The 23,627-nt window shown below is 31.4% G+C and overlaps 2 non-coding genes across 2 annotated transcripts; both read right to left on the bottom strand.

The window, feature by feature from the left end:
• Positions 1 to 514: 514 nt before the first annotated feature.
• Trnav-aac lies at positions 515 to 587 on the bottom strand. Its single transcript has one exon. It is a non-coding gene; the product is annotated as a tRNA-Val (tRNA).
• A 2,565-nt stretch (positions 588 to 3,152) lies between these two features.
• On the bottom strand, positions 3,153 to 3,225 carry Trnav-aac. Its single transcript has one exon. It is a non-coding gene; the product is annotated as a tRNA-Val (tRNA).
• Positions 3,226 to 23,627: the final 20,402 nt, after the last annotated feature.

Raw genomic sequence — 23,627 nt, 5'->3', positions numbered from 1 at the left:
ACAGAACATTAAGGGGTACAATGAATTACTTATGCTCAAATCCCAAATATTTGAAACCAAAATCACGAGAGCACTTAAAACCATCGAGTTTCCAAAATCACTCGAAAGTTTCATTCCTCCTAAACCGTAAACAAACAAAGGACCAATGTGATGAGCAAAATACGTAAACTAAACATATAATATTACAAAGTTTGGGACGAAATTAAACAGCACACAATGGCGGTTTAATATTTAACTTAATTCCTGAAATCCGAAGTTTCCTCTAACAAAAGGTAGTTAATTAAATTTGCCTCTCTTAACACAAAGCTTACTAACATATGTAAAGTGAGAAGTTTCAACTTGCGACTTAAGATATGGTTAATCTTTTAGTATTTTTATTGCAATATCTGGTTGTAATGTTGTAAAAAATACTATTTTTAGAGGTTTTCATTGGCAATTTGGACTCGTATTTATTAAATTTATGTTGATATGGTTATATTATCTTTAGTAATAAAAATTAAAACTAAAATAAAAATGTTTCCGCCCGGGATCGAACCGGGGGCCTTCTGCGTGTTAGGCAGATGTGATAACCGCTACACCACGGAAACTTACTTGTATATATTGAAATTACAGAACGACTTCAGATTATCATTATTATCTGTAACGATATTATTTCGACCTTCAAAATATAATAAATTTTTTCATAAATATCAAATCGATATCTTAAAATAATTATTAAATATATGCAGCATTTATTAAACAGTTTTAATGTAGATGTAAATATTTCTTCTCTATCATCATCATCATCATTACAGCCTATACAGTCCACTGCTGGACATAGGCCTCCACAAGCTTACGCCAAAAATAACGTGAACTCATGTGTTTTGCCCATATTTCTTCTCTACCAGGCTCATATTGAGACAGTTGTGCATTTTTATTGTTCACATAAAATCAGTCGATAAAAATTACAGTTACAATTATGTCACAGTCGAAAGAAAAGAAAGCCGTCGCGGCTTTTTGTATGACACTTAAACGACACCAATCCGATTGAGCACATTTCATCATCATAATTCCTAAATGAAAACTAACAATTTATCTTGCATAAATTAACTCGTCTTTACCTTGCTTATGTATATCACAGAGGCTCTTGATTCGCTCGAGCTATTTTGTCCATCCTTGCTCATCGATCTTGCGTTTTGGCGTGAGTTGGTAACGTTAGGCTTAGTTGTGGTTACTTTTGCCCAATTACACACTATCAACAATTCACCTGTACTATAATGTAATATGTGCGGTTTTTGCGGTCAGATGACATAAGCCTATGTTATTGAGTGCGTGATGTATTAGACAAAATATATTTGAATAGAATAATTGACGGCCCTGAGATAAGATGGATTTCTACATCGATTTGCTTAAAATTAGTTTCGATTTTCGCCGGTTTTATTGTCAGCTATAGTTACAATATGATATTTTATAACCTACAGACCATACCATACCATACCATACCATAACGAATAGATCATTATAATTATTACAAACCAAATAGCCTAGTGTAGATGTAAAATGTGTATTAAAGCAAAAATTGTAAATTCTTGACAAATGTTGTAGTAATTCTAAAGATCATAAAGAATTTAGAAATACGAAATAACATATAATCACATAAAATTATTATTATGTCCGAATAGATAATAATACAGGTGGGATTTTATATCAGCAACGTTTGTGATAGCAACAAATTTTCTAAAATTCCCAACTAATATGACAATATAAATACATTTATTCATTTATATTTTGCTACGTGTGTTGCCTTTGGTTATTCTTTCCTAAAATAAAAAGTTTGTGGGAATTTTGAATTCGATGTCCTCCGGCCGCTGGGCTGACGATCTACGTAAGATTGCCGGTGTAGGCTGGATGAGGATTGTAGAAAACCGGGATGTCTGGCACGGACTTGGAGAGGCCTATATCCAGCAGTAGACTGTAATAGGCTGAACTGACTAACTAATCTAAAATTAATGGAACTAAGAGGGGAGCATAGGTAATTTCGCTTTTCTAACGTCAATTAGATATATAATAACAATACAGTTTATGTGCGATATAATAGTGGTCAAAACACCAGATCACTAATACAGCTAGGATTTCTACTACAGCTAAGCTCTGTCATAGTAAAAATTATCTATTAAATTGTGTGTCATCTATCAATCAAGACTAGTAATTCAAAAAGTTTGTTTATATAAATCATCTGAATATTGCAAAACTTCGTCCAAATTGTAATGATTTCACTATCAGGTTACGTTAAATTTTCTGGTATACAATGTGGCTGCGGCTATGATCTCCGCGGAAGTTTGCGGTAACATATTACGTGTCATCTTATGTCATGTAGTTTAAGCCCCACTTAGACACTTGGACGAATAATTTGACAAATAACTCGCCGAATGCGAGCACAAATACTAAGATCTAAACCCAGTTTACACTCGAGTACTTCGAATAATCCTTTAATACTCATAAGCTGAGTTGGTCTAGTATAGAAATCGTGAATAGAGAGAGCCCGAGAATCAGATGAGAATAAATACAAATCTCGAAAATGTTTCGAACTGTTATCATTGGAAAAATAAAATTAAAAAAAAAAATAATTTATTTATTAACACTAATTAATTTATAATATAAAGTAGGACAACTTAGAGATAAGAAATGCGGCAAGTGTTAATGGTTCCGCGATTAGATCCGAACTGCACTCGAACTTTTACTATAGAATAAATCTCTGGAGTTAAAGGTGCTGATGAAGCACTTACTCATTATGAATCCCTACAGTACAGGGATGTAACATAACGATATTCTAAGCCTGATATCCACAATGGTAAAGGTTGTTTCCCTTCGTCTGTTTTTCCTTTTAGATTTTGAATTTATTTTATTTGACAATACCTACGCCGGAGGTAATCTCACGTTCGCCAAATCAGGATATGATGGTGAAATCGTACGGAAATCGAAAAAAATTGCTGGAAAAATAACATTTTAACGTATTCTGGTACAATATCCGCGTATTTTTCATTATTTAAAAATTATAGTTATTAAATTCTAGACATTCTATAAAATAGATGATATTTAGTTTGTGAACTTTGAAGATATATAACAAAAGTATTAATGGAACTTAATTCGATCATACTAATAAAAAAAAATATTGTTTCCGCCCGGGATCGAACCGGGGACCTTCTGCGTGTTAGGCAGGTGTGATAACCGCTACACCACGGAAACTTAGATATGTATGTTGAAATTTAAGACCGGATTACAAAACGAAGTACATTTCGTTTCGTACAATAAATGAATAAAAAACAGATTTTATGATGTATAATACAAAATTATATAAAATACACCATACAACATTCTCTATCTTTATCATACTAGCTGACCTGGCGAACTTCGTATCACCTTATTTTTTTCTTAAATATATTAATTACATATATAAAAATAAAATATAGCCTATCTTTCAAGTTGGATCAAACTATACATGGTGTTTAAATTTGATTAAGGGTCAAGTAGTTTAGGAGTCTGTCGCGGACAAACATCGTGACGCGTAATTCATATATATTAAGATTAATACCTAACTGTGAAAAAGTGTTCGAAAATAAATCTTTTTTTTTTTTGTCTTATAGTCTTCTCGCAGACAAATGAAAGGTAACTTGAATAAAAAAAAATACAGATGTATAAATTCATAAAAGCATTCAAGAACAAAGTACCTACAGTCTTAAGAGTTGCACACTGAGGCCACTTAAGACTTCAGTCTAGTGGCAAAGTGTGAAAACAGCGTTATAAAAAACATCTACGTGAAATACCCGACTGAAACACTACGTAATACTGCTGTGTAGAAAAGTAAGGAAATTAAACGTTAGGAACTTTTTTACACTTGAAATAAAATCATTATTGGTAAAATTTGTTACTTTGTGCATTAATATCAAAATGGCTGCTACAAAGCTGTCGTTATAACATGGTAATAATTTCAAAAAATACTTTATTTCAATGTGTTTCACAATTTTACTTTGAAAATGTACAAATTATATTAAAAATAAAATACTTTACGGCATCGTCCATAACCATAAACTAAAATAACAAACGCGCACAGTTTTGACAAGATGTCGGCACTTATCAAAATGGCCGCCAATGATTTGTGTCGTAACGATATTGTTAGAGATTTAGTGTCGCCGGCTGCGAGCTTTGATAGCAACATTTACATTCGTGCCGAGCACGATCACCGCTATTTGTTATTAAAATGACCACAGTTGCGAATAATATTTTCACTGCAATAGCATACTTGGACTCTACTCGTACATATGAAATTGAAAACACTAATCCAGACAATCCACTTCCATTAAACATAAATGTTAAAACAAGTAAATGGTTTATAATCAACACTTCTACTGAAGTACACACTAGTTTATTAATGCATCCTAAAGTTTCCTTTACAACACAAGGGTCGAATTATGTACCTACAAAATAAATATCATTATATCTAAAAAGGTTTAAAATTATAATAAACTGATTTTATTTTAATTCAATGTCAAAAACTAATAAATTTAAATGGTTTATTTAAATTTGTTAAGTAGATCCAATAATTTTAAAACTATAAACAGCTGAACAGAAAAAACTTTTATATAAAGCAAAATTAGCAATTGTTCTGGTGTAGAAGTAAAAGTAGTCACTAAACCCCAGCGATCGCGGATTTGATTTCCGCTAGGGAGAGATATTTGTATTTATACGATTTTTTTCCTGATCAGGGTATTTGTTATTGTAAGTCTTCCGATTTAGAGTTTTGTTATTACAAAAAAAAAAACAGGTACAATTGGACCAGCGGAGTAAGTCGAAATAAGCTCAAAACTCTCTCCTCTTTCTCTCTTTTTCCCAGTACTGGGACAATTTCAGGCTATTTCGTTTTCAGACAGCTTAGTTTAACAAACGCTTTGGTGCGAGTAGTCGCCTAAAACACCAAAAGGCTTGCGGGTTCGATTCCTGCTCGGAATAGATATTTGTATTTGTAAGAATATTTCTTTCCAGTTTGGATGTCTGTTCTTGAGGGTCTCCCCACTTTTCGGGGACCTTATAAGGCTTAAACATCCCTAAGAATGGATCCCCACTTTTCGGGGAGTACGTAAAGCCGTAGGTCCCGGTTCTTATCATATATACCTGATAGCGATCGTTACACATAGTAAGGAACATATCTGCCAACCTGCAGTGGAGCAGCGTGGTGGACTAAGCTCCAATCCCTCTCCTACAGGGAGGAAGAGGAATTTGTACAACGTGAGATGTTACAGGCCGAATGCGTATCGGCTTAGTTAAGTTCGTAATCAGTATTTTCGTTTTTGACGTATACTTTTTTTGTGTATTAATAAACAGCTGTTCCTATTACCTTCACGGAAACGATTAACTCTTTTCGAAAGATAAATTCAAAGTTTTATATTAAAGCTGAACTATCAAGTCAAGGGGTATTTTAGTTTTACTATTACCAAAGTTTCCTTCCCTTAATTTTAATGTAAGGATTAAATCTCTAGTAACTTCGGACGTTCCGAATTTATTGCTGGCTCAAATGCTGATGTTATAATGTAGTAAAATCTAAAGTTTGAATACTTTCAAAATTCTATTCTATAATACGTTATTCTTATTTCTTAGAGTTATGTTCAAATCTATGTAATGTACATAAAAACAAAAATATATATATAATGCCAAAAATAGTAATTATCTCAATATTAGTACATCTGTTTCAAATTCGAAATCCGAAAACTAGCAGTTAGTAAGCTACAACTTAACTTGTCATTATTCTAGAAATTAAGTGTAAATAGCACCGAAAACAAAAAAAAAATACACCATACGTTGCATCACCAAAAACCAAATGTAGAGAGATATCAGTTTTTTTTTTTTAATTTTCCGCTTCACTGGCTTAAATCGATATTAACGCGAGAATTTTTTTTATTCCCGTAAAAAATTGACATGGGTGTCATTCGATAAAGCGCTTTCATAAAATCGGTTCACCTAACAGGATATATCCATACAATTCATGGCTGTTTGATAGTAATTTAAGATAACGTTGATACATATGATATTGTTAGTGAAATTTTATTTAAACTTTTAAAAGACAGTACTAGTATCTCTTTTATAACTTTTCTATCTATATATTATCTATATATTCTTCCGTAGCTACAGCTATTAATTAAATTTTGACACCACAAAGAAAAAACTACATAATTTTTTTTTTATGTTTAAGAGAAATCCACTCATAAATTTCTTAATATCAATATGCTTACTTCTAAATATTATTTATCTTACATATTTACAATTCACAACTTAAGAACTAAATATTAACAGATAGTTTTGGTACAAATCATGTCCGCGTGGAATTGTACCAAGAAAGATGGCAGCATTTCCCCGTTGAATCGCTATGCCGATTCTCTGGGCTAAAAATGCACCAGCCTTCTTGTCACCAGTGGAGGCAATAAGGAGTTATTTCATTCAAAGATTTTTTAGCACTGCTAATTTTGCTGCTAAACATTTACTTCTAAATTGTGTTTCGATAAAAGCTCCTCTGTACATCTATACTATAATATTATAAAGAGGAAAGATTTGATTATTTGTTTGTTTGCATTGAATAAACCCCGAAACTACTTAACCGATTTGAAAAATTCTTTCACTGTTGGAAAGCTACACTATCCGTGGGTGACATAGGCTATATTACAAATTTTTTGTTAATCAATTTTTAATTTTTTTTTAATATACCCGTGCGAAGCCGGGGCAAGCCGCTAGTGTACGATAAAACGAGTGAGAGTACTATTTCTTACAGATATGATTTTTTAAGTTACATTGTTTCGTCTGCTACTGAAAAGAAGGCTTAAAGTTTTTCGAACAGCAATAAAATAAATAAAAAGAACTTTGTGATTTTATAAAACCACGCTGAAACTTTAGTGAATAAAAACATTTACATTAGTACACAGGTCGAAACGCACAAATATTGCGGAATACTTTCGACATGCGATAGATGAATGACAAATTTTAGTGCGATAGAATATAAATATTTAAAATTAATGAAAAAAAAAAACTTGTCATTTACGTGATAAGTAGAAATAAAATTAAATCGCATTAAAAATTCCTTTCCCCATTTCCTTCAAAAAGCCTGGAAAGAATTCTATATTTAAAAACTTTAACGTTCATTCCAACATTGTTATTTCGATGGGATTGCATAAACAGCATCGGGGATTCCAATGAAGATTAAATTTTAGTAAGTCGCTATAGTAATATTAAATTATGAGGAAGCAAGCGTTTGTTACTGCTCCCGATGGGAGACCCAACAATTGTCAGCGACTGAAAGGAATATAACCGAGTGAGTTAAAACGGTTATAACGCTTTAATGCCATGAAATTTTAACATCCAGTCAATTTTTAGGTGCATAATAATGTTTATTGTAAAACTACTGCCCGGACAGACTTCGATCTGTCAAATCTGTCTGTGTTTTTTTTAGTATTAACCTCGTAAGTCCTGTGTTTTATTAACACCAGTAGTCATATCTGCCGGCTGTACTATACCAAGTACAAACTAAGAATAATGCTTCAGACCGAGACAAAATTATGTCGATTTTAGGCAATTTTTGAAGTGAGGGTTCGTTGTGTGTATTTTTTACGGTATGTTTGTGATGTATATCACCTTCTTAAAAAGGAAATAAATAAAAATATTTTGTACTTGTGGGAGTACATTAGGTTTTAACACAGTATAATAAAACAATATGAAACAGTTATAAGCTTTTATTTCGTATTAAAATTAAATATTATTTTTGTTCTAAAAATCACTTAGTAGTATATATTTTATTTTATTACAACATAAACAATATTTTTCTTCTAGAAACATTTATAAAATACTCCCTCAAAGATAATATTAGCATAATTTACTTTTATAAACCAGAGGATAACAGTATCACTATTCTTAATTATCGAAATAGGATAGAGGACATAACAATCTTCCTTACGTGCTAGTTTAATTGACATCTTATTTCAAAATTCACTTTTTATTTCTTATTATTAATTCTCTTGTCGATGAAAGGCCCTGCAACAATTTCTTGTTGAGTTCAGGCAAATAGCTACATTACAGTCAGAGCATTTAAATAAACTCCTTTTGTCACACCCAGAGAGATGGCCTCGTTGTTGTTTGTCTAGATGTTCCGGTAAGTGGATATTGCCATATAAGCGTCGCATTTTTGATGGTACAGGCACTATGCCCGCTATGTCGTGCCCTTGTACTTGTACTTCTGCCACGGCCACGTCCAACTCGTTGGTCACGAGCACTTTGAGTACGACGAGTAGATCCACCTCCACTTACAGCGATTTCTATTTCTCCACCTTCAGATTCCGAGGACAGGTTTAGATTAGGTCAGGGAGGTCAGGTCAGGCACATATTCATCATCCGAGTCTTCGAACTCCGAATTATTAAGAAGTTCTGCTATTTGTATTTCGTCGAAAGCTACAAATACGAAAAAAAACAGTAGTTATATGGACCGAATGTACCACCTCAAGTACAAATTATAAACAGTTATTTATGTAACAAACGCCTAACGTACCATGTCAAGTACAAATTATTTTGACTGATCAGGAACCACTTTAAATATATAGTTTTCTTACAAATATTGCTTGTTTTACAATATTCATAATTTAAAAGCACTATTTCATTTCAAAAACAATAGAAAAAACAAATGATTTAATTGATATAAACAGACAATCTTACCTCGTGTTAGCCGACGAGCCGACCGCGTGGTCATCTTGCTAAAAAGTGACACTAACACTGACAGTTGACGTAATCTGTCTAACATGACGGAATTGACTACAGAGTAAAGAATTATAATAACAGTAGCAATGTTGGCGATGTAAAAAAACTACCCGGTAAATGAGCAATCCCTCATTTGTACTTGGGTAAGTACATTAGGCAGTTACTCCATCTATGTAGTACAAATCTCAGGTCTGAACTGTTATCGTTAATTTGTACTTGTACAAGTACGTGGGGACTTACGAGGATAAAATCTTCCGTGGGCCTTAAGGAACAAACAAAAAATAAATTAGCCGAATTGGTCGAGCCATCCTCGAGTTATGCGCTTAGCTACATTCATTTTTATTTATATAGAAGATAATTTGACGTAGGAAGGACAACACGATAATATATTTAAAGGGCATTTCGCTTAGTCAGCTAATTAAACAATTTCCACGAAAGCGTTCTTTTTATTCTGAATATTTTGACGTGTTTTATTGATAAAAAAATATTTTGAGTTATAATACTCGTATTTAGATTATCGTAAGGAAATATTAGAGACTTTTTTAACTAGCTCATATATAGTGCATCTTTGTATCCTACATGTAGAGTAAATTGGTACGGATATCGTGTTCCCTATAAAGTAGGACAGCAAATAACTAAAAAATAAATTAAAAAACCTTCATATATTTAACAATTTAAAAGATCTAAAATAATTTCGACATTTGTAAGAAATTCCAAACACATTTTTTTTTTAATTTACTTGCTTATAAAATGCAAGGTTTTGTTATATTTAATCATTAAACTTGTAAACGAAATATTAGTAAGTTAATGAGAAGTGAAAATGAAGTATCTAGCTTTGCTATTCTCTTGTATTACTAGAAAGTAGACAACGCTTAACCTTAGCTACGGAATTCTATAACTTAAAATATATATCTTAAATATTTGAATCCCCACAAGACATACTCAACACTTCACTTTGTTTAAAACTAGGACAGGACTGTACGTAGTTTAAGGTTAGGTATTTCAAAAAACAGACATCAAGAACGCTAGATATAGGGTAAAACCGGGATAGATGCCTCACTTTTTGAAATAGCCACCTTATTTTAAAAATATGATTTTTATACGAATAATTTTTATTAATGTAGCTAGCTCAATCCTTTATGTTGAATTATGACTATTTTTTTTAACCTAGCCAATGCAGATTAAGCAGAAATTAGCTTTTCGTGAACCCTTTTTTTTGAGGATAGATGCCTACCTATATGGATAGTTGCCCCCACCATGAAAATAGTGAGTAGGATAGATGCCCTTTAAACCGTGTAAACGAAAAACCCAAACCAAATGTTAGGTTAGGTTAGGTTAGTTCTACTCCTAAAACATCGATTGTTTCCAAGAAACATGGGCCATAGCAATGAAAAAAATTTTGTGTTTTTTTATATCTTTTAATTGTTATAATTAGAATATAATTTTTATATCACACAGATTACTATACCTAATTAAATTTTTAGAGCTTTTGTTTAACTAAAATATAAATTCTTAAGTTTCAACATGATATACATATATATATATATATATATATATATATATATATATATATATATATATATATATATATATATATATATAATTAAATTTTACAAGCATTTATTCAACAAAAGTATAAATTCTTAATTGTTGGTCTAAAATATTCATATCAAGTGTCAACATTTACATTGCACAATCATACTTTCTCATCGAAAGCTGACTGTAGGTTTTCTATAGTCCAAGAACATACTCGAGCTCGCATTTCTTCCTTTCTTTTATAATTTCGTGGCATAGTTCTGCTAGAATCAGAAAAACATCCAAACATAAATATACGTAAATACATAAAAAATATAACAGACACAAAAAAAAATTATACATATAAACTTACTCTGTATATGGTGAATGAAGGGATAGATATACTAAGGGCACCTATACCTCAAAAAATCAGGGCAACTATCCTTTGTGATTGGGATAGATGCCTACGTATTTTTTAAATAAATTATAAACAAAATAGCATCTATTTACAACTATATGCAGACTCAATGACCCAGTATATAGACGTGATAAAAAATATAACGGAATTTATTACTATTTATAAAATTATACAACCTTAAATACTAACCTTTAAAACTTTGACGTGTTTGTAAATTTCGCCACGGAGAAAATTACACACACGACCCAAACGCGTCCTTGTCACACGAATATCTGTGGATATCTGAGGGACGGGGTGACTTCGACTCCTACTTATGCGATTAATTTTTATTTGTGAGTTCGGGATGTTAGGTTTTTAGAACATGAGGCATCTATCCCACTGCGGCATCTCTCCCGGTTTTACCATATACCACATGTAAAATAATTAATAGAAATGTGGCATAGGTAAATATATATATATATATATATATATATATATATATATATATATATATATGTGTGTGGTTTAAGGGTATTGATTTCGAGAAAGACTAGGTACTCATACAAAAGTATCAAAAAAAACATCTTAATGTATTTAATTACTATCATTAATTATTTAAAAGTCCCATATCACAAGTAATTAGTTTTTCATCAAAAAATACATACACGCAGTAATGTAGATATCCAAATACGCACACATGCCTAAAACTTTACCTAAACGAAGTTAAATCAAAAACAGAGTTGAGACCACAAAAAAGTTTGTATGCAAATTGACATTATGCAAACGAGAAATAATATACACCATAAAAAAAAAAACATGAAATATAAAATGAAATAAAATAAATTCTCGTTTTGCAAATGGAACAAAAAGTTCTACCATAATTAGATACGGCATTATCTCCGACATTAAAATTTATTGTACCGTGGGCAGTGTTTCATGCTTGCAATTTTATGCCTTTGTTAGTAAAGTGAAGCCTTAGGCTACATTTTTTCACACGGTCATGTTTTGTATTTTGAAATTGCCTCAAAAGTTTCTCTTAAGAAGATTGCTATTCAAGTAATGCACATATATTTCTTTGGTTCTTTATTTACGTTGTATTTCAAACATGTTTCTTGTACCGTTTGGTGTATTTGCTGATGATAATAAGTTAACTTTTCTTTATCACTTCAACCTGTAATATCCCACTACTGGACATCGGCCTCTTTCCCCATGTAGGGGAAGGATCAGAGCTTAATCCACGGCGCTGCTCCAATGTGGGTTGGAGGATATATTCGCTACTATGAGTAACGATCGTTATCAGGTATCAGGATAACTTTTCTGTAACAATTTTTTATTGACAATTGATACCTTAGGCACATATTTGGCTTAAGTTTTCAAGGGCCGATTCCTGTCACTTTTAGTAGTACTTGACCAATTTTTGTGAACTTGTGGAGGCCTATGTACAGCAGTGAACTGTGATAGGCTGAAATGATGATGATGAACCAATTTTTATGAAACTTGTTTGTAAAATATACTACTTTTCATCCAATTCCTACAAAATCAGACATGCTACTATAACCACATAGCCCAGCGTCGAATAATATTTGAATGGTACTTCTCTAAAGTAACGTGAACCGATAACTATAAACTGCATATTAGAAACTTGCCTGCAACAATTAACTGGACTTGAACTCGACAAACTTGGGCGTTATTGATGAAGTGGTTAAGTTTGGTGCAACACGACAATCCCTCGGCACATGCCGCATTCAAGTTAGCTTTAGAGCTTGTAAAATTTAAATAAACATTGTTCCTTTCATTAATCTGTTGCGCTCATATTCAATGAAACTAAGTTCAACGTCACAACTGCTTACCGAGAAATAGCGACAATATGAAGCGGACATTTTAATTGTTCGAATCGCAATTGGTATGATTCTAGACGAAGCCTCAATCGTCACGGTAAAATATTTATCATTCAAGCGCTAACTTATATAATTAGTAACTAATGTAAATTTATTATTTATTCTTATAATCATTTATTCTATTATTATTTCTTCATACGTACATTGTGGCGATTAATTTGTATTTATATTGATTAGAAAGCGAAAACTTAACGACTTACTTAATTCTGTAAAAATTTTATAGTTACTAAAGTTACTGTGAAAATACAACGCTACAATTTATACAACAAGAGTCAAATCACAGAAGACAAGTTGGAAATGATCGTTAACATAATCCTCTGTGCACACTATTTATTTGGATGCTATTTTAGTGTTTCCGTTGTTCCTTGAAGTACACATTAAGTCGATCTTAATTGTTATCATAAACGTCTAAAAGAAGATTATTTTAATTCAACTCACATGCTTTATTCATTATTTAACTGTTTCGTAGATCGAAACTGTAAGTTTCTTAATATTGAAGTTTAAAATATGGTGGCTCTAAGTAAAATGACGCTGAAAATGAATGAAACGTGATACAGAAGTCAATAATATAAAAAACGTGCAAAAAAGTTTTAATTAAAATGCAGGATAATTACGGACAAGCTACGAGTAACTTATGCTTTAACTACTAACGACTTGTATTGTTTATGTATTCTTGAAGTTCATTACGTTAGAAAAGAAGTATGCTCTAAATCCTTGTCAGTGAATGGAAAGGGCAAGGATTTATATAATTCAGTGTTATTAAAATATGAACATATTAATAGCTGACTTTTTTAGACGTTGTTCTAGTTCTGATTAAATCTATTAAAAATAAATAAAATTGGATTGTCTGTTTGTAATATTAAAATAACCGCTTTTTAATAAATTCATACGTATATACACGGTACATATACCAACATAACATTTCTTATAATTTTTGTCTGTCAGTCTGTCTGTCTGTTTATTTGTTCCCTCCTAATATCAATATCAATATCAATAATAAACTCTAAAACGGCTGGACTGATTTTGACGGGACTTTCACTGGTAGATAGCTGGTGTAATAAGGAGTAACTGAGGCTTTTTTTAGCTACATTTTTTTATTATTTTGTAACTCTGCAAACTAAACAATATATTTTTTTTTGAAATTCCACGCGGACGAAGTCGCGGAAACAGCTAGTTATATATAAAAAATGTAATTTTGCAGATTTATTAAACTTGAAATGTAACCGAGAATTGATATCGTAAAGCGGATCTTTCGTCAAAGGGTCAAATTGCAGAAACTGATGCAATAGTAATCTTTCCGTTTTCAAGGTAAAAACAAAGATCGTCGCTTTAAATTCACCAGAATTACACACACATCACGCGAATGATGGAAAAGAGAACAGAGACCGGTACTCAAAGCTTGATTGTGTGAAATATCACTTTTTGTGAGTTCAAATTACAATTTGCTTTTATTGCGACGCGTTCTCCAGTTGCTGGCGCATTCTGCCGGAAGGTTGTAATTGAATCAACTTCGCTGCTCGTCTGGCTTAGAGGGAATAGTTTGGAATACTTTTCGAATTTATAATGTGCGTCTTAATCGCTGCGATAGTTGCATAGATTTTAAACGCTACTTATAATAACAAAATTGCTTAACTTCAAAATAATTTTTTAACAAGTAGTATGTTAATACTTACGTAGCTTAAAAATTATTTTAAAAATAGTTTATGTTTTCAACAACGTGTACAGAGTTATTTGACATGCGTATTACGAGCAGTACTTTAAAATAATGAACCAATACATTGCAGTAAATATTTTTTTTTATATACCGAAAACAAATAAGATGGCACATATTTTCAATAATGGCAGAATTTACTGAATGTTACGATGTAATTATTATAGGTAATCGCGACGCATGACTAGAGAATAATTCATTTGAAAAATTAAGAAAAACAAGCGTATTGAAATTGACTTATCCAAAAAATTGCTTTTAGCTCCATCATATTACGCTTTTAGAGTAGGTATAATTTGCAAATTTTTTCCTTCCAATATTTTTGTCTTACAACAAAACAAAATTCCATTCAACCCATCAAAAGTCTGAAACGTGTATACCATTGAAATGTTCTCAATTTTATGCATTGATTATACAGATTCTGAGCTAGAAACGGTCCATTGGTCTCGGAAAATTCAGAGCTTTGATCCATCGATCAGGCTCTAATCGGTTTATGTCGACAGAGTACTAGGCGTTAACATTAAACAAACAATGAATAATAACGAGCTTAAACTCTATTAATTTACACTACACGCTGATAACGGAATATCGAAAGCTCTTTATAACTATTTATACATTTTTAATCTATGATCATATTACAAATATAGGTTTGTTTGTTAATTCTTAATATCTTTAATTATTTTTTTTGTCTAGTAATTATTACTTATTCACCTTTTGTTTCTATTATTGCTTGATGATGGGTTAGCGCAGAAGTTTGCTGTACTGACTGTTGTGCTAACTGTTGAGGGTTCGATATCTACTCATGACAAATATTTATATACGCCCGACATATATTTGGCGTAGTATGGCCGTTAATCGTGTATATAATAACGCATCTACGTCAAGCTACAGTCGCGTCGGTAGAATTCAGAAACCATCAAAAATTGTCAAAAACATTAGTTGTCACTTGTTTTTAAATCTAATATAATTTTCTACTCATGCATACATGATTGAATCAAAAAATTGTAGCCATCCTATAAAAATGAGAAAGTCTACAAAAAAAAAAATAACTTACTAGACTTTTGCAGTCACATAGTTAAAATAATAAAAGTATATACATGAGAATTCTCTAAACTCTTAAGAGCCATTTCACAATTTTACGCTCTGCAAGTTTAGGTAAATTTGGTCGCATCGCGCGAGTCGTACGAGCCGCGCGATCTTTGTGCTAGTACGTATAGTGTGACAACCAAAAGATCATCGTGATCATTTTCTGATGTATAATAAAAATTATAACTATGGTATAAAATGTTTTTTACATAATTAATTTGTTAAAAATTTCAAGTATGTTATATAACAACAGTCAATAAATTTAAAATAAAATTAAAAAAATCAATTTTATGAAACAATTTTTTTAAATTGATTTAGTTTTTTCAGTTTACGAATGAATCTAATATTTACGATATGAATAAAAAAGCATTTAATGACATCGACACCGACAAACATATTAATTAACAAATAACAAGACAAACAGATTGAAATGCCTATTTGTATTGATAGTGTGAGAAAAGAAAATTAAATTATCCATTTGTTTACAGAAATTATCATTATATTATTTTACAGTCATTTTCGTAATATGTTTATTTTATTTATATTTTATTATGAAAGTATCAAATGCGTTTTATCCGCTATAACAACAGGCGCTTGGCGCGTGTGAGCGAAAGAGACGGCTGCTGGCAATATATACTATCTTTTTATTATTTAATATAAAATGTATTAAAAATAATTACATCTTTTAATTATTTTTTTTGTATTCCTTAATGATGTAAGTTTACTTTGATGAAGATAGTTCGTTAAAATTTCTTAGTTTTCTAAGAGAAATATCGCTTTTAAAATTGTACTTATTTGGAAAATATTCGTAACTTTAAATTTTTTTTATCGTTTAATAGAGATACAAATGGAATAAAAATCTATGATAGTGGACAACAAAATTATATTCCACATATTATGACATTTTTTTTAAATGGTTTCAACGTAGAGGTTATTGAAAAGTAGGACTTCAAAGTATACATTGCGACCGTTTACCCAGGGAGGAGGCTGATGAAAAGGTTAATAATTTTATACACATAATATAAATCAAAATTCTGATCTGACTATGGACTACAACAAAGGTTGCTCTATTATATTTCAAGAATATAAATTACATTATTGCATCCAACACTGAGATTAACGACCTCAAAATATTACAATTTCGCGGATTGTTACCGATTTTTGTGAAATGGCTCTTAATCTACAATTATGCCAATAAAATCTGGTGTACTGTTGACCAGTGGTCGTTAAGTTACACTACAGTTTTATCTCGTAAAAGTTTTACGAGCCGATTGATATACGTTTCTGTCGCAACTCGGATTCAATTCAAAATTCAACTTTATTATTGCTTTAAATATTGGAGCCATTTCAATCTCTTGATATCTTTCTTCTTCTCTTCTTCTTAATCATTGAATATGTCCTAAAAATACTATTTAAAAAAAAATAACTTAGGTAGGGCATTGCAGGAAATTTCCTGCTCAATATATGGAGCAGCCCGACTAGGGTAGTACCTTTATCGCGGAAGTGCAACCGCGTCCCTGTGATTCCGCCCAGGCGTGTCGAAGGAACAACCCAGATATTGTAGGGTAGTTTACCTTACAGAAGATCACAGCTAAATAATACTTTTTTCAAGCAGTGTTGTGTTGCTATTGGTTAGTAAGGTGACCAAAACTCCTAGGGAGAATTGGGGATAGGTTCGACAACGCGCTTACGATGCTTCTGGTGTTACAGACGTCTATAAGCTACGGTAATCGTATATCGTATCTTTCGTATCGTATATTTGTAGTGTAAGGCAGGATATAGCTTAAACATTTCTTTATAATGAAACAACTTTTTCATATTTTATCGCGATTTTTCGGATACATTCGGGTCAAACATTTCTTCTCTTTAAAAACTGATTGAATACAATGCATTGCAAATATTCCAATATATTTCCGCAACATTATTAAATAACTTACGTCGTATTTTTTTTCAGGTATGTCTGCAATTGTCATCGAATAATTACAACAGTACAAATTTGTAAGTAAAAAAGCGATCATATTAGAAGAGCAAATCATTTTGTGCAAACGCGTGCGACGGTGTACACGAAAACAAGCAGATATTTATTTTAGAAATTAAAATATTCTACGAGAGGTCCAATGGAAACTCACCAGATCTCATTTAAACCGAAGGGGGAATAATCAAAAATCTCACATCGACTTTAAAAATTATAAAATGTTACAGATATTACAAAAAATATATATTTTAAGTGCTCATTTTTCCAGTCAAATCTCACCTAAAGGGGGGTCTAAACTGATCAAAATATAGCTCCATATACGAAACCGTGATGAAACAAACGCACAAAATAATAATAAGCATAATTAGATCATTTAAAACTTTCCCGTAACAATAACCTAAAACGTAAACGTGTTGACTTAAATTTCAATTAAAAATATTGAACCCGTTTAAATTCACGTGTCAGTTAACCTAAGTCTTATCTAGTATGGTTATACACTATATTCGTTAATACAAATAGGTATTAAATCGTCATGAGTCGTCTTAAATCAACTTTATCCAGTTAATGTATACGCTGAAGTAATAATGTTAATAAGGAATCAAAGTATCGATCTAAAAAGTCGGTGGACAGTTGTTATCCTTATAAAGTAAACAGCTTGTTCTTTCAAATATGCAAAGGCAAACAGTTCTCGAGAAGGCAATATTATCAGACCGGATTCCATCTGAGATGCACTCAATTTAAAGTGAATATTGAAAACAATTTTCGTACTAAGTATAAAACCGGAGCAGTGGATGCATATTGTTATATTTTTGCAAAAAAAAAAATGTTTACAGTTTTCTGTAAGGAATGAAATCTCATTACACTAATAGACGAGTCTTGCTTTACTGCATTCTATTCTGTTCCATTCAGTACAGTTTACCATAACACTTAGAAGTTAATCTTATCTACAAACTTAAGTGTTTTCTTTTTATTTGTTGCTCGTTTATAATCCTATAATAAAACTATAAATCTGAAGAGTTTGTTTGTTTGAACGTGCAAATTTTAGGAACTACAGGATCGAATTGAAAAATAATTTTTGTAGTAGATAGTATTGGGTTTGGATTAATAATAGGCGTTTATTTAGTTAAGGAGGGCATGACAAGAGTGATACCATATACAAAAATAAAAATTAGAATGGATGGGCACAGATAAACAAATGTTTTTATTGTACTATATCCAACAGATAGTCCATTAACCGATGCTATACAGTGTGTAATATTTTAGTAGATACGTTTTATCCTCAAGTTAACGCTGGTGACACTGCAGGGCACAGGTATTTTTAACTATAAAAAATATTACCGGTTTGAAATGTTCACATATGTTACGATCTTATATCAGTTTTACTAAAATGCGTAATAAATCAAAATCAAAAATAGCTCTATGCAAATGAGCTTCAAAAGCACCTTCGAATCGTCATTTTACGAATTAAACTTTTCAATTATTTTTAAAAGTGAAGCTACCACCAGTTCGTACACATGTATTCTTCTCTGCAGAATACACATGTATTCTGCAGAGAAGAACCGACAAGAAACTCCGCAGTTACTCTTCTAAGAACTTAATATCTTCCATGAAATACAGCGTCACTAAGTCCACACGTTTTTATTATTTATGTAATCCACCGCATAATGAGCTTTAGCTTTAACTTCCATTTAATACATCTCATAATCGTTTGTGGGATTTTAACATTTATTTTAACAAATTTGGAAAAGAACCTACTTTAAGACGTCCTCCGGCCCGTTGGACCGACGATCTACATAAGATTGCCGGTTTAGGCTGGATGAGGATTGCGGAAAACCGGGATGTCTGGCGCGAACTTGGGGAGGCCTATATCCAACAGTGGACAGCAATAGGCTGAACTGACTGACTGACTGAGTAACTGACTACTTTAATAGTATAGTTAAAAACTAATGATAAATACGTAGCGAGGTCATCAATGACAGTAATGCCCCAACGATCTTTTTTTAACATTAAGACGCTTACATGATTTTAGAATATCTAAAGAATCAACCTACGAAATTCTACATTATATTTGGGTATTTAATGAAAAAAAAAATTTATGGTTAAAGCTTCATAGACGTTAACTTGTCACACATCTTGTGAATTTAAAATAGCATTATTTATAGTTAATTAAATTAAAAAATACAAATATAAAATAAATATTTTACCAACTCAATTGCTTTTAACAAACACGTCAAGCTAAAGAGTTTGAGAGAGCGAATAAAAACATAAATAGGTTAAGTAAGTATGCAATTATATTAGATTTTATTGTTTACATTTATTTCAAGCATACCGGAAACAATATGAAATTTTCGACCTTAATGATACTTATCAGTCGCGAAATCAATACGTTCACGTTCCGTGAGATCTTTAAGAACAATTTCCTACAGTACCAGGTAGCTTTTATACCAAAACATACCTTATTTTAAGGAAATAAGGTTGTTTATAAACTTAACACAAAACTTTACATTCTAAAAACATCCCCTCCCCACGCTTCGCTCCAATAATCTTGTTGAAATTTGAACAAACAAGACAAAGGCGTTGTTTGAACTAAATTGGTTTCCAATTTTCCAAATATACATTTTTGCTAAAGCTTGCATTTTCTATTAAATTCGCTTGCTTGTGTTTCAAGCGTCCATAGGTACGGATACACGACTATCATCAATCGGACCGTACTCTTGTTTGCTACCCTATAAAAAAGTTCTTTCTGAAATATAAAACTAGATCTACAAAGTGAAGATATATTTGTCGAGGTAGAATTGAACCGTAACTAACAACGTCTGCAGCCGACATTATGCGCTCAAGCGGAAGGGTGTGCTATAAGTACTATTATATTTATGATAGCGTTTATAATGTTCATATTTACTTTTAATATAGGCATCGGTAATTAATTCTTTTTACTAAAACTGTGAAATAAAAAATAATAATTAGCACTAAAAATAGCATATGGTCTTTCTTTCTCTTCTATATGTCTTTTATAAGTAGCACTTATTTTATTCTAAAACTTTCATCAACCTTCTCTTATTAAAATAGTGACCTGAAAGAAAAGAAGCCAAATAGTAGGAACGAGTAAAACTAAATCCCTAGGAATTTGTTTAGAAAAATGAAAATGTAAGGAATCCTGGGAGAATTCTTGGATACTATCACAGAGTCTTGAGTCTCGGAAACTCTAAGGGTGTCTAGGATACTTTTTGACCCTAAGAAATTTCCGAGTTGAATTCAGATACATATATTTCTGACAATCTGCAATAGATTAACTAAATGTAATAAGTATCAAAACTTCTTCTTGATATAACAAGACTCCTTTATTCAGTAGTTTGACCTTCGAATATCACACTCCACAGAACATATTTCAGACAAAACACCGCCGGTCAAGGGTTATTAATTTCTCTAATGTCCCACTCGGTTACTGTAATAAAAACGATAATTTCATAAATATGTCTCGACTTTTCCCTAATCTTTGCTTGACTGCGGAACTTGGTTGACATTAGTTCTGAGTATGAAAACTTATCCCGTTACATTTATCACTGATGTGTATCCATTTACAAAATATCTTTATTTATTTTTATAGTAATACTTTGTATTTGTTAGACATATTTTTCTGATATATATTTTTTCTAATGACTATGTATAATTGTATAGTTATGATGCAAAGATTATAACCTCGACCGCAATAATCAATCTACTATAATAAGTATTATTGGCAAATTACTTTCTGCTATTTTAGTACTATTAAAGTCCTTAAACCACATAAATTAATCGATGAATTATGTTAATATGTCACTTATAATTTTCTAATATAATTTAAACAGTTTTATTGATAAATATCAGATATATTCAAAACTTCAAAATCTGGCTTCTTCTTATAAGCCACATTAATTTGATACATTTATCAAAGACATAATATACTTATTGTGTCTGTAATAAATGTACCAAATCTTCTGTTTTAACTAAATATAATTTCTGTGAAAATATGTCCACACGGAAATCTACGAGGTTCTTAAGTTAATCGTGGGTTAAAAAGCTCGAGACATCTGGGTTGAAACAATGAAAATAACGAATTAACTAAACCGAATTTATCACCTCACTAATTATACACATTATACGGTAAATGCTTTAAAAGGGATAGGCCTAAGTGTGCTTAATATGGCTAATTACATATATTCGAGTTATCAAAACTTTGCGATGGCGTAATTCAGTCATTAAATAGGACATGTGCGTATTACTTTAACTATACTAATATTATAAATATTTGATTGTTTGTTTGTTTGCAATGAATAGGCTCCAAAACTATTGATTTGCAAAAAATTCTTTCACTGTTGGGAAGCTACACTATCCGCGGGTGATATGTCATCTATGATATGGCGATGTAAAATTTAAAAAAAAATAAGGGAAAAAATTAGTTTGAAATTTTTGCTAAATAATTGCAGTCAATAATAAATTTAAAAAAAAATCATAACAAGTAACAGTAGAGATTCCGAAAATTAATTTAGACAATGGACTTGTTTATCAAAACATACAAAATCCACACATATAGGTACAAATAAAACCATCTCATCATCTATTATATCTATTTTGCTACGTGTACGTTGTTTGATTTTATTATTATTTAATAAAAAAGTCAGTGGAGATTACAGAGATATTTCTATTACCTTATTCACTAAATAGCACAACATAGCTAAAGTGCTTTATTTTATAATAGCTCTGGTTTTTTGTGTTTAATGAAATAGTGGCGTAGAGTAATTAAACGGTGTTATTTTTCAGTAACATTAATTTTTAATTGTAAATGAATTATTAAAATCAGTTCACTAGTTTCACAGTATCGGAACTCGAGCAATAAACAAGACAACATTTTTCTCTAAAATATGAACAGTTGTCAATACGAAAATATACTACGCGAATAGTAGAGCGTTTCAATCTATTATTTATGTCGTATTGAACCGTGACGAAACTTATAGGAATATATTTTCTGAGACAGTCAAAGTGAAAATGAATAATTTAAAAGGTGTTCGGAATGAAAGAAATTCAACTTCAACGTTCGTTTGATTTATTGCCAACAGTCATTGCTCTTAATTCATCTCTTGCGTTAGAGCGGGCGCTGTGTTGCGGAGTCCGGAAGAGACACCACGCACTGCAGTAAAATTTCATACGGAACTGTTGTAATGTTTCAAAAAAATGTGTTACTAAAGAACATAAATAACAAATTTTAATTTTAGTGTGATGACGTGCAATATACAAATCACTACAAAATCCGCACTAAAATGAGAAAGAGATTGAAAAGATTCTAGGTATGTCCTTGTGTGTGTGCCCCCCGACAATATACCTCAAATTGTAGGTACAAGTCCATACTACATCGCGAATTGCTCAATGTGTATTGACTCTTGACATCTATAAAAAAAAACATGTTTGTACTTACGTCACAGAATTTTCACCGATATTAAAATCTTAAATTTTTACAAGTCAAACCTTATTCAGATCGTAATTCTCTCTTATATGTTTATATCCTCTCGTATTGGATTTTAATAACCGTATTCTATAATTTAGCGCATCACAGTGCGCGTGTGCTGTTTTATTCCGTAGTCTAGTTTCAGTCACGAACACCATTTTCATCAGTCTTGAAAAAATTCAATGGCTCTTCATATCTTCTCCCGAAAACATTAATCACGTTTCAAAAACCTCGCTTTACAGGTGGTCAATGGTAAGATAAAAATATTTCTACGGCTTGAAAAACATCTTTTGAATTATAAAATGACGTAAGAAAACCCTTATATAAGATAGAGGGACTTGGAGGTATTTAATTAGGAACAAATTATATTATGAAAAAATATGTTTTTACTTACTGAAGGAGAAAAATCTTATTGCTAATCTTAAAGTGTATGTCGTAGATATTTTATAAATATTATAATTACTGACTTGGTGAACTTTGTACTGCAAATTCTCGTGAATATATTTGCTTTTTTTAATTTCCTTTAACAGAAACCTTGTCCTGAAAATAACAAACACAAAAAGAACTATCCAATTGTGTGACGTTTCGAAGCTATACGCGCTCATACATTTAGGCAATTCATTTTTATTTATACAGAAGATGAGAATAATCTGTCTTGTCATTTAGGAGGAAACCATAAAAAGAGGTGAGGCTGAAAATAGGCTAGGCTAAAAAAATCCTGCCAATAGTTATATCGATCTGTTAAACGATACTTTGACAAAGTCTCTTCAAAGGATGCTCTAAAGCCTTTATCTCTTTGA

This window comes from Melitaea cinxia, chromosome 1 (assembly GCF_905220565.1).
Source record: "Melitaea cinxia chromosome 1, ilMelCinx1.1, whole genome shotgun sequence".
Taxonomy (NCBI): Eukaryota; Metazoa; Arthropoda; class Insecta; order Lepidoptera; family Nymphalidae; genus Melitaea; species Melitaea cinxia.
The sequence above is the reverse complement of the archived record's forward strand: the minus strand, read 5'-3'. Positions and strand labels throughout refer to the sequence as shown.